The sequence below is a fragment of the Schistocerca americana genome, unplaced genomic scaffold (assembly GCF_021461395.2).
Source record: "Schistocerca americana isolate TAMUIC-IGC-003095 unplaced genomic scaffold, iqSchAmer2.1 HiC_scaffold_424, whole genome shotgun sequence".
Lineage (NCBI taxonomy): Eukaryota > Metazoa > Arthropoda > Insecta > Orthoptera > Acrididae > Schistocerca > Schistocerca americana.
The window spans coordinates 29,022-44,895 of record NW_025726153.1 but is presented as its reverse complement, the minus strand read 5'-3'; positions in this window follow the sequence as shown (position 1 = coordinate 44,895).

Sequence of the window (15,874 nt, the reverse complement as noted above, 5' to 3'; positions counted from 1 at the left end):
TTTGTGCTGCCTACCATTGTGTTTGGATTTCTAGTGTGCACTGCTTTTCTAGTGAGTGCTGCCTATCCAGTTTGTGATGCATTTCCATTGAGTGCTGCCTTTCCAGTGTGTGCTGCATCTCCAGTGAGTGCTGCCTGTCCAGTTTGTGATGCATTCCAGTGTCTGCTGCCTTTATAGTGTGTGTTGCATATCCAAAGTGTGCTGCCTTTATAGTGTATGCTGCATATCCAGGTTGTGATGCATATCCAGGGTGTGCTGCCTTTCAAGGGTGTGTTGCCCTTCCAGGGTGTGCTGCCTTTCCAGGTTGTGCTGCCTTTCTGGGGTATGCTGGCTTTCCAGAGTATGCTGCCTTTCCATGGTGAGCTGCCTTCCCAGTGTGTGTGATTTGCTGTGTGTGTGGCCTTTCAAGTGTGTATGGCTTTCCGATGTATGTGCAAGCATGTGCTGCCTTTGCAGTGTGTATTACCTTTCCAGCATGTGCTACCTTTCCTGCATATCCTGCCAATGTAGCGCATGCTGACATTACAGCATGTGCTGCCATAGGACCACATGCTGCCATAGCAGCGAGGGTGGCTATAGAGGCATGTGCTGTTATAGAGGGAGGTGCATGCTGCCTTTGCAGCATTTGCTGAATTCCCAATGTATGCTGCCTTTTCAGCGAGTGCTGGCTATGCAGTGTGTACTGCCATTGCACCAGGTGCTGCCTTATCATCATGTGCTTCACAGCATGTGCAGTGTTTGCAGGGCCTGCTGCCTTTGCAGTGTGTGCTGCCTTTGCAGTGCATGTTTTCTTTGCAGTGCCTACTACCTTTGCAGCGTGTGCTGCATTTAAAGTGCAGACTGCCTTTGCCATGCATGGTGCCTTTCCTTTGTCTTCTGCTTTTCTAGTGTTTCCGGCCTTTCAGTGTGTGCTGCCTATCCACATTGTGACACTTTACAGTGTGTTGTTATTTCATTGTATGCTTGCTTCCCAGTGCATGCTGGGTTTCAGTGTGCAGTACCTTGCCATTGTGTGACGCCTTTCCAATATGCGCTGACTTTTCAGTTTGTGCTGCCTTTCTCAGCATGGGCTGCCTTTGCAGTGTGTGCTGCCTAGTATTGTGTGCCGCCTTTGTAGCATGTGCTGCCTTTGTAGTGTGTGCTGCCATTGCAGCATGTGCTGCTGTTGCAGCGTTTGCACCCTTTGCATGGTGTGCAGCCTTTGTAGCATATGCAGCCATTGCAGCATGTGCTGCCTTTGCAGCTTGTGCTGCCATTCCATTCTGTGCTTGTTTTATAGTGCATATTGCCTTTACAGTGTGTGCCGCCTTTCCAAGACAGCAAAGACAGTACGATTTCCAAAGGCAGTACACCGTGTGAAGATAGAACACCTTGTGTAGACAGCACGACTTGCAAAGATGGCACACCCTGCGAAGACTGCATGTCTTGCCAAGACAGAATGTCATGGCAACACAGCACAACTTGCATAGGCAACACACCTTGTAAAGGCAGCATGACTTACAAAATCAGCTCACCTTGACGGGACAGCTCAACTTGAGGGGACAGCTCAACTTGAGAGTACAGCTCAACTTGAGAGGACAGCACAACTTGCGAGGACAGCACAACTTGCGATGACAGCACAACATGCGAGGACAGCACGGCTTGCGAGGACAGCACGGCTTCTGAGGACAGCACGGCTTCTGATGACAGCACGGCTTGCAAGGACAGCACGTCTTGCGAGGACAGCTCGGCTTGCGAGGACAGCACGGGTTGCGAGGACAGCATGGCTTGCGAGGACAGCACAGCTTGCGAGGACAGCACAGCTTGCGAGGACAGCACAGCTTGTGAGGACAGCACAGCTTGCGAGGACGGCACAGCTTGCGAGGACAGCACAGCTTGCGAGGACAGCACAGCTTGTGAGGACAGCACAGCTTGCGAGGACGGCACAGCTTGTGAGGACATCACAGCTTGCGAGGACAGTTCAACTTGAGAGGACAGCTCAACTTGAGAGGACAGCTCAACTTTAGAGGACAGCTCAGCTTGAGAGGACAACTCAACTTGAGGGACAGCTCAACTTGAGAGGACAGTTCAACTTGAGAAGACAGCTCAAATTGAGAGCACAGCACTACTTGAGAGGAAAGCACTACTTGAGAGGAAAGCACAACTTGCGAGGAAAGCACAACTTGCGAGGACAGCAAAGCTTGCGAGGACAGCTCAGCTTGCGAGGACAGCATGGCTTGCGAGAACAGCACGGCTTGCAAGGACAGCACGGCTTGCGAGGACAGCATGGCCTGCGAGGACAGCACGGCTTGCGAGGACAGCACGGCTTGCAAGGACAGCACGGTTTGCTAGGACAGCACAGCTTGTGAGGATAGCACAGCTTGCGAGGACAGCACAGCTTGCAAGGACAGCTCAACTTGAGAGGACAGCTCAACTTGAGAGGATAGCTCAACTTGAGAGGACGGCTCAACTTGAGAGGACAGATCAACTTAAGAGGACAGGTCAACTTGAGAGGACAGCTCAACTTGAGAGGACAGCTCAACATGAGAGGACAGCTCAACTTGAGAGGATAGCTCAACTTGAGAGGACAGCACAACTTGAGAGGACAGCTCAACGTGAGAGGACAGCTCAACTTGAGAGGACAGCTCAACTTGAGAAGACAGCTCAACTTGAGAGGACAGCTCAACTTGAGTGGACAGCTCAACTTGAGAGGACAGCTCAACTTGAGAAGACAGCTCAACTTGAGAGGACAGCACTACTTGAGAGGAAAGCACTACTTGAGAGGAAAGCACAACTTGCGAGGACAGCACAGCTTGTGAGGACAACACGGCTTGCGAGGGCAGCACGGCTTGCTATGACAGCATAGCTTGCGAGGACAGCACAGGTTGCGAGGACAGCACAGCTTTCAAGGGCAGCACAGCTTGCGAGGACAGCACAGCTTGCGAGGACAGCACAGCTTACGAGGACAGCACAGCCTGCGAGGACAGCACAGGTTGCGAGGACAGCACAGCTTGCGAGGACAGCACAGCTTGCAAGGACAGCACAGGTTGCGAGGACAGCACAGCTTGCGAGGACAGCACAGCTTGTGAGGATGGCACGGCTTGAAAGGACAGGACAGCTTGCGAGGACAGTTCAGCTTGCGAGGACAGCACAGCTTGTGAGGACAGGAAAGCTTGCGAGGACGGCACAGCTTGCGAGGACATCACAGCTTGCGAGGACAATTCAACTTGAGAGGACAGCTCAACTTGAGACGACAGCTCAACTTGAGAGGACAGCTCAGCTTGAGAGGACAGCTCAACTTGAGGGGACAGCTCAAATTGAGAGGACAGCTTAACTTGAGAAGACAGCTCAACTTGAGAGGACAGCACTACTTGAGAGCAAAGCACTACTTGAGAGGAAAGCACAACTTGCGAGGACAGCACAGCTTGTGAGGACAGCACGGTTTGCGAGGACAGCACGGCTTGCGAGGACAGCACGGCCGGCGAGGACAGCATGGCTTGCGAAGACAGCACGGCTTGCGAGGAAAGCAGGGCTTGCGAGGACAGCACAGCTTGCGAGGACAGCACAGCTTGTGAGGACAGCACAGCTTGCGAGGACAGCTCAACTTGAGAGGACAGCTCAACTTGAGAGGACAGCTCAACTTGAGAGGACAGCTCAATTAGAGAGGACAGCTCAGCTTGAGAGGACAGCTCAACTTGAGCGGACAGCTCAACTTGAGAGGACAGCTCAACTTGAGAAGACAGCTCAACTTGAGAGGACAGCACTACTTGAGAGGAAAGCACTACTTGAGAGGAAAGCACAACTTGCGAGGACAGCACAGCTTGTGAGGACAACACGGCTTGCGAGGGCAGCACGGCTTGCTATGACAGCATAGCTTGCGAGGACAGCACAGGTTGCGAGGACAGCACAACATTCAAGGACAGCACAGCTTGCGAGGACTGCACAGCTTGCGAGGACAGCATAGCTTACGAGGACAGCACAGCTTGCGAGGACAGCACAGGTTGCAAGGACAGCACAGCTTGCGAGGACAGCACAGCTTGCAAGGACAGCACAGGTTGCGAGGACAGCACAGCTTGCGAGGACAGCACAGCTTGCGAGGACGGCACAGCTTGCGAGGACAGCACAGCTTGCGAGGACATCACAGCTTGCGAGGACAGTTCAACTTCAGAGGACAGTTCAACGTGAGAGGACAGCTCAAATTGAGAGGACAGCTCAGCTTGAGAGGACAGCTCAACTTGAGCGGACAAGTCACCTTGAGAGGACAGTTCAACTTGAGAAGACAGCTCAACTTGAGTGGACAGCACTACTTGAGAGGAAAGCACTACTTGAGAGGAAAGCACAAATTGGGAGGACAGCAAAGCTTGCGAGGACAGCACAGCTTGTGAGGACAGCAAGGCTTGCGAGGACAGCACGGCTAGCGATGATAGCACGGCTTGCGAGGACAGCATGGCCTGCGAGGACAGCACGGCTTGCGAGGACAGCACGGCTTGCGAGGACAGCATGGCTTGCAAGGACAGCACGGTTTGCGAGGACAGCACAGCTTGTGAGGACAGCACAGCTTGCGAGGACAGCACAGCTTGCAAGGACAGCTCAACTTGAGAGGACAGCTCAACTTGAGAGGACAGCTCAACTTTAGAGGACAGCTCAGCTTGAGAGGACAACTCAACTTGAGGGGACAGCTCAACTTGAGAGGACAGTTCAACTTGAGAAGACAGCTCAACTTGAGTGGACAGCACTACTTGAGAGGAAAGCACTACTTGAGAGGAAAGCACAAATTGGGAGGACAGCAAAGCTTGCGAGGACAGCACAGCTTGTGAGGACAGCAAGGCTTGCGAGGACAGCACGGCTAGCGGGGATAGCACGGCTTGCGAGGACAGCATGGCCTGCGAGGACAGCACGGCTTGCGAGGACAGCACGGCTTGCCAGGACAGCACGGCTTGCAAGGACAGCACAGCTCGCGAGGACAGCACAGCTTGCGAGGACAGCACAGCTTGCGAGGACAGCACAGCTTGTGAGGACAGCACAGCTTGCGAGGACGGCACAGCTTGTGAGGACATCACAGCTTGCGAGGACAGTTCAACTTGAGAGGACAGCTCAACTTGAGAGGACAGCTCAACTTTAGAGGACAGCTCAGCTTGAGAGGACAACTCAACTTGAGGGGACAGCTCAACTTGAGAGGACAGTTCAACTTGAGAAGACAGCTCAAATTGAGTGGACAGCACTACTTGAGAGGAAAGCACTACTTGAGAGGAAAGCACAACTTGCGAGGACAGCAAACCTTGCGAGGACAGCACAGCTTGCGAGGACAGCATGGGTTTCGAGAACAGTGCGGCTTGCAATGACAGCACGGCTTGCGAGGACAGCACGGCCTGCGAGGACAGCACGGCTTGCGAGGACAGCACGGCTTTCAAGGACAGCACGGTTTGCGAGGACAGCTCAGCTTGTGAGGACAGCACAGCTTGCAAGGACAGCACAGCTTGCAAGGACAGCTCAACGAGAGGACAGCTCAACTTCAGAGGACAGCTCAACTTGAGAATACAGCTCAAATTAAGAGGTCAGTTCAACTTAAGAGGACAGCTCAACTTGAAACGACAGCTCATCTTGAGAGGACAGCTCAACTTGAGAGGACAGCTCAACTTGAGAGGACAGCTCAACTTGAGAGGACAGCTCAACTTAAGAGGACAGGTTAACTTGAGAGGACAGCTCAACTTGAGAGGACAGCTCAACTTGAGAGGACAGCTCAACTTGAGAGGATAGCTCAACTTGAGAGGACAGCACAACTTGAGAGGACAGCTCAACTTGAGAGGACAGCTCAACTTGGGAGGACAGCTCAACTTGAGAGGACAGCTCATCTTGAGAAGGCAGCTCAACTTGAGAGGACAGCACTACTTGAGAGGTAAGCACAACTTGCGAGGACAGCAAAGCTTGCGAGGACAGAACAGCTTGCGAGGACAGCACGGCTTGCGAGGACAGCACGGCTTGCGAGGACAGCATAGCTTGTGAGGACAGCACAGGTTTCGAGGACAGCACAGCTTTCGAGGACAGCACAGCTTGCGAGGACTGCACAGCTTGCGAGGACAGCACAGCTTGCGAGGACAGCACAGCTTGCGAGGACAGCACAGGTTGCGAGGACAGCACAGCTTGCGAGGACGGCACAGCTTGCGAGGACGGCACAGCTTGCGAGGACTGCACAGCTTGCGAGGACATCACAGCTTGCGAGGACAGTTCAACTTGAGAAGACAGTTCATCTTCAGAGGACAGCTCAACTTGAGAGGCAGCTCAGCTTGACAGGACAGCTCAACTTGAGAAGACAGCTCAACTTGAGAGGAAAGCACTACTTGAGAGGAAAGCACAACTTGCGAGGATAGCAAAGCTTGCGTAGACAGCACAGCTTGCGAGGACAGCATGGCTTGCGAGGACAGCTCGGCTTGCGAGGACAGCATGGCTTGCGAGGACAGCACGGACTGCGAGGACAGCACGGCTTGCGAGGACAGCACGGCTTGCGAGGACAGCAGAGCTTGCGAGGAAAGCTCAACTTGAGAGGACAGCTCAACTTGAGAGGACAGCTCAACTTGAGAGGACATCTCAACTGAAGAGAACAGCTCAACTTGAGAGTACAGCTCCACGTGAGACGACAGCTCAACTAGAGAGGACAGCTCAACTAGAGAGGACAGCTCAACTTGAGAGGACAGCTCAACTTGAGAGAACAGCTCAACTTGAGAGAACAGCTCAACTTGAGAGGACAGCTCAACTTGAGAGGACAGCTCAACTTGAGAGGACAGCTCCACGTGAGACGACAGCTCAACTTGAGAGGACACCTCAACTTGAGAGGACAGCACAACTTGAGAGGACAGCACAACTTGCGAGGACAGCACAACTTGGGCGGACAGCAAAGCTTGCGTGAACAGCAGAGCTTGCGCTGACAGCAAAGCTTGCGAGGACAGCACGGCTTGTGAGCACAGCACGGATTGCGACGACAGCACGGCTTGCGAGGATGGCACGGCTTGCGAGGACAGCACGGCTTTTGAGGACAGCACGGCATCCGAGGACAGCACAGTTTGCGAGGACAGCACAGCTTTCAAGGACAGCACAGCTTGCGAGGACAGCACAGCTTGCGAGGACAGCACGGCATGCGAAGACAGCTCAACTTGAAAGGACAGCTCTACTTGAGAGGACAGCTCAACTTGAGAAGGACAGCTCAACTTGAGAGGACAGCTCATGTAGAGAGGACAGCTCAAGTTGAGAGGACAGCTCAACTTGAAGGACAGCTGAACTTGAGAGGACAGCCTTACTTGAGAGGACACCTCAACTTGAGAGGACAGCTCAACTTGAGAGGACAGCTCAACTTGACAGCTGAACTTGAGAGGAGAGCTCAACTTGAGAGGACAGATCAACTTGAGAGGACAATTCAACGAGAGGACAGCTCAACTTGAGAGGTCAGCTGAACTTACGAGGGCAGCTCAACTTGAGACGACAGCAGAGCTAGCGAGGACAGCACAGCTTGCGAGGACAACACAGCATGCAAGGACAGCACAGCTTGCGATGACAGCAAAGCTTGCGAGGACAGCACGGCTTGCGAGGAGAGCACGACTTGCGAGGACAGCTTGGCTTGCGCGGACAGCATGGCTTGCGAGGACAGCACGGCTTGCGAGGACAGCACGGCTTGCGAGGACAGCATGGCTTGCGAAGACAGCACGGTTTGTGAGGACAGCACGGCTTGCAAGGAGAGCACAGCCTGCGAGGACACCACAGATTGCGAGGATAGCACGGCTTGCGAGGACAGCACAGCTTGCGAGGACAGCACGGCTTGCGAGGACAGCAAGGCTTGCGAGGAGAGCACAGCTTGCGCGGACAGCACAGCTTTCGAGGACGGCAGAGCTTGCGAGGACAGCTTAACTTGAGAGGACAGCTCAACTTGAGAGGACAGTTTAACTTGACAGCTGAACTTGAGAGGACTGCTCAACTTGAGAGGACAGATCAACTTGAAAGGACAACTCAACTTGAGAGGACAGCGCAACTTGGGAGGACAGCTGAACTTAAGAGGGCAGCTCAACTTGAGACGACAGCAGAGCTAGCGACGACAGCACAGCTTGCGAGGACAACACAACATGCAAGGAGAGCACAGCTTGCGATGACAGCAAAGCTTACGAGGACAGCATGGCTTGCGAGGACAGCACGGCTTGCAAGGACAGCACGGCTTGCGAGGACAGAATGGCTTGCAAGGACAGCACGGCTAGTGAGGAGAGAACGGCTTGCGAGGACAGCACAGGTTGCGAGGACAGCACAGGTTGCGAGGACAGCACAGCTTCCGAGAACAGCACAGCTTGCGAGGACAGCACAGTTTGCGAGAACAGCACAGCTTGCCAGGACAGGACAGCTTGCAAGGACAGCACAGCTTGCGAGCACAGCACAACTTGCGAGGACAGCACAGCTTGCGAGGACAGCACAGCTTTCAAGGACAGCACAGCTTGCGAGGACAGCACAGCTTGCGAGGACAGCACGGCTTGCGAGGACAGCTGAACTTGAGAGGACAGCTCAACTTTCGAGGACAGCACAACTTGAGAGGACACCTCAACTTGAGAGGACAGCTCAACTTCAGAGGATAGCTCCGGTTGAGAGGACTGCTCAACTTGAGAAGACAGCTCAACTTGAGAGGAAAGCACAGCTTGCGAGGACAGCACAGCTCTTGAGGACAGCACAGCTTGCGAGGACAGCACAGCTTGCAAGGACAGCACGGCTTGTGAGGACAGCTGAACTTGAGAGGACAGCTCAACTTGAGAGGACAGCACAACGTGAGAGGACACCTCAACTTGAGAGGACAGCTCAACTTCAGAGGATAGCTCCGGTTGAGAGGACAGCTCAACTAGAGAGGACAGCTCAACTAGCAAGGACAGCACAACTTGAGAGGACAGCTCAACTTTCGAGGATAGCTGAACTTGAGAGGACAACTCAACTTGAGAGGACAGTTCAACTTGAGGTGACAGCTCAACTTGAGAGGGCAGCTGAACTTGAGAGGGCAGGTCAACTTGAGACGACAGCACAGCTTGCGAGGACAGCACAGCTTGCGAAGACTGCACAGCTTGCGAGGACAGCACAGCTTGCAAGGACAGCAAAGCTTGCAAGGAAAGTACGGCTTGCGAAGACAGCATGGCTTGCGAGGACAGCATTGCTTGTGAGGACGGCACGGCTTGCGAGGAGAGAACGGCTTGCGAGGACAGCACAGATTGCGAGGACAGCACAGGTTGCGAGGACAGCACCGCTTCCAAGGACAGCACAGCTTGCGAGGACAGCACGGCTTGCGAGGACAGCAAGGCTTGCGAGGAGAGCACAGCTTGCGCGGACAGCACAGCTTTCGAGGATGGCAGAGCTTGCGAGGACAGCTTAACTTGAGAGGACAGCTCAACTTGAGAGGACAGTTTAACTTGACAGCTGAACTTGAGAGGACTGCTCAACTTGAGAGGACAGATCAACTTGAAAGGACAACTCAACTTGAGAGGACAGCGCAACTTGGGAGGACAGCTGAACTTAAGAGGGCAGCTCAACTTGAGACGACAGCAGAGCTAGCGACGACAGCACAGCTTGCGAGGACAACACAACATGCAAGGAGAGCACAGCTTGCGATGACAACAAAGCTTACGAGGACAGCATGGCTTGCGAGGACAGCACGGCTTGCAAGGACAGCACGGCTTGCGAGGACAGAATGGCTTGCAAGGACAGCACGGCTAGTGAGGAGAGAACGGCTTGCGAGGACAGCACAGGTTGCGAGGACAGCACAGGTTGCGAGGACAGCACAGCTTCCGAGAACAGCACAGCTTGCGAGGACAGCACAGTTTGCGAGAACAGCACAGCTTGCCAGGACAGGACAGCCTGCAAGGACAGCACAGCTTGCGAGCACAGCACAACTTGCGAGGACAGCACAGCTTGCGAGGACAGCACAGCTTTCAAGGACAGCACAGCTTGCGAGGACAGCACAGCTTGCGAGGACAGCACGGCTTGCGAGGACAGCTGAACTTGAGAGGACAGCTCAACTTTCGAGGACAGCACAACTTGAGAGGACACCTCAACTTGAGAGGACAGCTCAACTTCAGAGGATAGCTCCGGTTGAGAGGACTGCTCAACTTGAGAAGACAGCTCAACTTGAGAGGACAGCACAGCTTGCGAGGACAGCACAGCTCTTGAGGACAGCACAGCTTGCGAGGACAGCACAGCTTGCAAGGACAGCACGGCTTGTGAGGACAGCTGAACTTGAGAGGACAGCTCAACTTGAGAGGACAGCACAACTTGAGAGGACACCTCAACTTGAGAGGACAGCTCAACTTCAGAGGATAGCTCCGGTTGAGAGGACAGCACAACTTGAGAGGACAGCTCAACTTTCGAGGATAGCTGAACTTGAGAGGACAACTCAACTTGAGAGGACAGTTCAACTTGAGGTGACAGCTCAACTTGAGAGGGCAGCTGAACTTGAGAGGGCAGGTCAACTTGAGACGACAGCACAGCTTGCGAGGACAGCACAGCTTGCGAAGACTGCACAGCTTGCGAGGACAGCACAGCTTGCAAGGACAGCAAAGCTTGCAAGGAAAGTACGGCTTGCGAAGACAGCATGGCTTGCGAGGACAGCATTGCTTGTGAGGACGGCACGGCTTGCGAGGAGAGAACGGCTTGCGAGGACAGCACAGATTGCGAGGACAGCACAGGTTGCGAGGACAGCACCGCTTCCAAGGACAGCACAGCTTGCGAGGACCGCAAAGCTTGCGAGGACAGCACAGTTTGCGAGGACAGCACAGCTTGCGAGGACAGCACAGCTTGCGAGGAAGCCACAGCTTGCGAGGACAGCACAGCTTGCGAGGACAGCACAGCTTGCGAGGAAAGCACTGGTTGCGAGGGCTGCTCAGCTTGAGAGGACAGTTCAACTTGAGAAGACAGCTCAACTTGAGAGGACAGCTCAACTTGAGAGGACAGCTCAACTTGAGAGGACAGCTCAAGTTGTGAGGACAGCTCAACTTGAGAGGACAGCTCAACTTGAGAGGACAGCTCAACTTGAGAGGACAGCTCAACTTGAGAGGACAATTCAACTTGCGAGGACAGCTCATCTAGAGCGGACAGCTCATCGAGAGGGGACAGCTCAACTTGAGAGAACAGCACAGCTTGCAAAGACAGCACAGCTTGCCAGGACAGCTCAGCTTGAGAGGACAGCTCAACTTGAGAGGACAGCTCAACTACAGAGGACAGCTCAACTTGAGAGGACAGCTCAACTTGAGAGGACAGCTCACCTTGAGAGGACAGCTCAACTTGACAGGACAGCTCAACTTGCGAGGACAGCTCAACTTGAGAGGACAGCTCATCTTGAGAGGACAGCTCAACTGGAGAGGACTGCTCAACTTGAGAGGACAGCTCAACTTGATAGGACAGCCCAACTTGAGAGGACAGCACAGCTTCCGAGGACAGCAAAGCTAGCGAGGAAAGCAAAGCCTGCGAGGACAGCACAGCTTGTGACGACAGCACGGCTTGCGAAGACAGCACGGCTTCCGATGACAGCATAGCTTGCGAGAACAGCACACGTTGCGAGGACAGCACAGCTTGCGAGGAAAGCAAAGCTTGCGAGGGCAGCTCAGGTTGCGAGGACAGCACACCTTGCGAGGACAGCACAGCTTGCAAGGACACCACAGCTTGCGAGGACAGCACAGCTAGCGAGGACAGCACAGCTTGCGAGGACAGCACAGCTTGCGAGGACGGCACAGCTTGTGAGGACATCACAGCTTGCGAGACAGTTCAACTTGAGAGGACAGCTCAACTTGAGAGGACAGCTCAGCTTGAGAGGACAGCTCAACTTGAGCAGACAGCTCAACTTGAGTGGACAGCTCAACTTGAGAAGACAGATCAACTTGAGGGGACAGCACTACTTAAGAGGAAAGCACTACTTGAGAGGAAAGCACAACTTGCGAGGACAGCAAAGCTGGCGAGGACAGCACAGCTTGCGAGGACAGCACAGCTAGCGAGGACAGCACAGCTTGCAAGGACAGCACGGCTTGCAAGGACAGCACGGCTTGCGAGGATAGCACGGCTTGCGAGGACAGCACGGCTTGTAAGGACAGCACAGCTTGCGAGGACCGCACGGCTTGCGAGGACAGCACGGCTTGCGAGGACAGCACAGCTTGCGAAGACAGCACATCTTGCGAGGACAGCTCAATTTGAGAGGACAGCTCAACTTGAGAGGACAGCTCAACTTGAGAGGAAAGCTCAATTTGACAGCTCAACTTGAGAGGACAGCTCAACTTCAGAGGACAGCTCAACTTGAGACGACAGCTCAACTTGAGATGGCAGCTGAACTTGAGAGGGCAGCTCAACTTGAGACGACAGCACAGCTTGCGAGGACAGCACAGCTTGCGAGGACAGCAAAGCTTGCGACGACAGCACAGCTTGCGAGGACAGCACAGCTTGCGAGGACAGCACAGCTTGCGAGGGCAACAGAGCTTGCGCGGAAAGCAGAGGTTGCGAGGACAGCTCAGCTTGAGATAACAGCTAAACTTGAGAGGACAGTTCAACTTGAGCGGACTGTACGACTTGAGAAGATAGCACAACTTGCGAGGACAGCAAAGCTTGCGAGAACAGCAAAGCTTGCTAGGACAGCAAAGCGTGAGAGGACAGCACGGCTTCTGAGGACAGCACGGCTAGCGAGGACAGCACGGCTTGCGAGGACAGCAGAGGTTGGGAGGACAGCTTAGCTTGCGATGACAGCACAGCTTGCGAGGACAGCTCAAACTGAGAGGACTGCTCAACTTGAGAGGACAGCTCAACTTGAGAGGACAGCACAACTTGTGAGGACAGCACATCTAGAGAGGACTGCTCATCGAGAGAGGACAGCTCAACTTGAGAGGACAGCTCAACTTGAGAGGACAGCTCAACTTGAGAGGACAGCTCATCTTGAGAGGACAGCTCAACTTGAGAGGACAGCTCAACTTGAGAGGACAGCTCAACTTGAGAGGACAGCACAACTTGAGAGGACAGCACAGCTTCCGAGGACAGCAAAGCTTGCCAGGAAAGCAAAGCTTGCGAGGACAGCACGGATTGCGATGACAGCACGGCTTGCGAAGACAGCACGGCTTCCGATGACAGCATAGCTTGCGAGAACAGCACGGCTTGCGAGGACAGCACAGATTGTGAGGACGGGTCAGCTTGCGAGGAAAGCACAGCTTGCGAGGACAGCACAGCTTGCGAGGAAAGCACAGCTTACGAAGGGCAGCACAGTTTGCGAGGACAGCACAGCTTGCGAGGACAGCAGAGCTTGCAAGGACAGCACAGCTTGCGAGGACAGCACAGCTAACGAGGACAGCACAGCTTGCGAGGACAGCACAGGTTGTGAGGACGGCACAGCTTGCGAGGACATCACAGCTTGCGAGGACAGTTCAACTTGAGAGGACAGCTCAACTTGAGAGGACAGCTCAGCTTGAGAGGACAGCTCAACTTGAGCATACAGCTCAACTTGAGTGGACAGCTCAACTTGAGAAGACAGCTCAACTTGAGGGGACTGCACTACTTAAGAGGAAAGCACTACTTGGGAGGAAAGCACAACTTGCGAGGACAGCAAAGCTGACGAGGACAGCAGAGCTTGCAAGGACAGCACGGCATGCGAGGACAGCACGGCTTGCAAGGACAGCACAGCTTGCGAGGACAGCACAGCTTGCGAGGACAGCACAGCTTGCGAGGACAGCACAGCTTGCGAGGAAAGCACAGCTTGCGAGGACAGCACAGCTTGCGAGGAATGCACAGGTTGCGAGGACAGCTCAGCTTGAGAGGACAGCTCAACTTGACAGGACAGCTCAACTTGAGCGGACTGCTCAACTTGAGAGGAAAGCTCAACTTGAGAGGACAGCTCAACTTCAGAGGACAGCTCAACTTGAGAGGACAGCTCAACTTGAGAGGACAGCTCAACTTGAGAGGGCAGCTGAACTTGAGAGGGCAGCTCAACTTGAGGCGACAGCACAGCTTGCGAGGACAGCACAGCTTGCGAGGACAGCACATTTTGCGAGGACAGCACAGTTTGCGAGGACAGCACAGCTTGCGAGGACAGCACAGCTTGCGAGGAGAGAACGGCTTGCGAGGACAGCACAGGTTGCGAGGACAGCACAGGTTGCAAGGACAGCACAGCTTCCAAGGACAGCAAAGCTTGCGAGGACGGCACAGCTTGTGAGGACAGCACAGCTTGCGAGGACAGCACCGCTGGGAGGACAGCACAGCTTGCGAGGACAGCACAGCTTGTGAGGACAGCACAGCTTGCGAGGACAGCACAGCTTGCGAGGACAGCTCAGATTGAGAGGACAGCTCAACTTGAGAGGAGAGCTCAACTTGAGCAGACTGCTCAACTTGAGAGGAAAGCTCAACTTGAGAGGACAGCTCAATTTGAGAGAACAGCTCAACTTGAGAGGACAGCTGCACTTGAGAGGACTGCACAACTTGAGAAGACAGCACAATTTGCGAGGACAGCAAAGCTTGCTAGGACAGCAAAGTTTGCGAGGGCAGAACAGCTTGCGAGGACAGCACGGCTTCTCAGTACAGCACGGCTAGCGAGGACAGCACGACTTGCGATGACAGCAGAGGTTGGGAGGTCAGCTCAGCTTGCGTGGACAGCAGAGCTTGCGAGGACAGCACAGCTTGCGAGGACGACATGGCTTGCGAGGACAGCACGGCTTGCGAGGACAGCACAGCTTGCGAGGACAGCACGGCTTGCGAGGACAGCACAGCTTGCGATGACAGCACAGCTTGCGAGGACAGCTCAACTTGAGAGGACAGCTCAACTTGAGAGGACAGCTCAATTTGAGAGGACAGCTCAACTTGAGAGTAAAGCTCAACTTGACAGCTCAATTTGAGACCACAGGTCAACTTGAGAGGACAGCTCAACTTGAGAGGACAGCTCAACTTGAGAGGGCAGCTGAACTTGAGAGGGGAGCTCAACTTGAGACGACAGCACAGCTTGCGTGGACAGCACAGCTTGCGAGGACAGCACAGCTTGCGAGGACAGCACAGCTTGCGAGGACAGCACAGCTTGCGAGGACAGCACAGCTTCCGAGGACAGCACAGCTTGCGAGGAGAGAACGGCTTGTTAGGACAGTACAGGTTGCGAGGACAGCACAGGTTGCGAGGACAGCACAGCTTCCAAGGACAGCACAGCTTGCGAGGACAGCACAGCTTGCGAGGACAGCACAGCTTGCGAGGACAGCACAGCTTGCGAGGACAGCACAGCTTGCGAGGACAGCACAGCTTGCGAGGACAGCACGGCTTGCGAGGAAAGCACAGGTTGCGAAGACAGCTCAGCTTGAGAGGACAGCTCAACTTGGGAGGACAGCTCAACTTGAGCGGACAGCTCAAGTAGAGAGGACAGCTCAACTTGAGAGGACAGCTCAACTTGAGAGGACAGCTCATCTTGAGAGGACAGCTCAACTTGCGAGGACAGCTCGAGAGGACAGCTCATCTTGAGAGGACAGATCTACTTGAGAGGACAGCTCTACTTGAGACGACAGCTCAACTTGAGAGGACAGCACAACTTGAGAGGACAGCACAGCTTCCGAGGACAGCAAAGCTTGCGAGGAAAGCAAAGCCTGCGAGGACAGCACGGCTTGCGATGACAGCACGGCTTGCAAAGACAGCACGGCTTCCGATAACAGCACAGCTTGCGAGAACAGCACGGCTTGCGAGGACAGCACAGCTTGCGAGGACGGCTCAGCTTGCGAGGAAAGCACAGCTTGCGAGGACAGCACGGCTTGCGAGGACAGTTCAACTTGAGAGGACAGTTCAACTTGAGAGGACAGCTCAGCTTGAGAGGACAGCTCAACTTGAGCAGACAGCTCAACTTGAGTGGACAGCTCAACTTGAGAAGACAGCTCAATTTGAGGGGACAGCT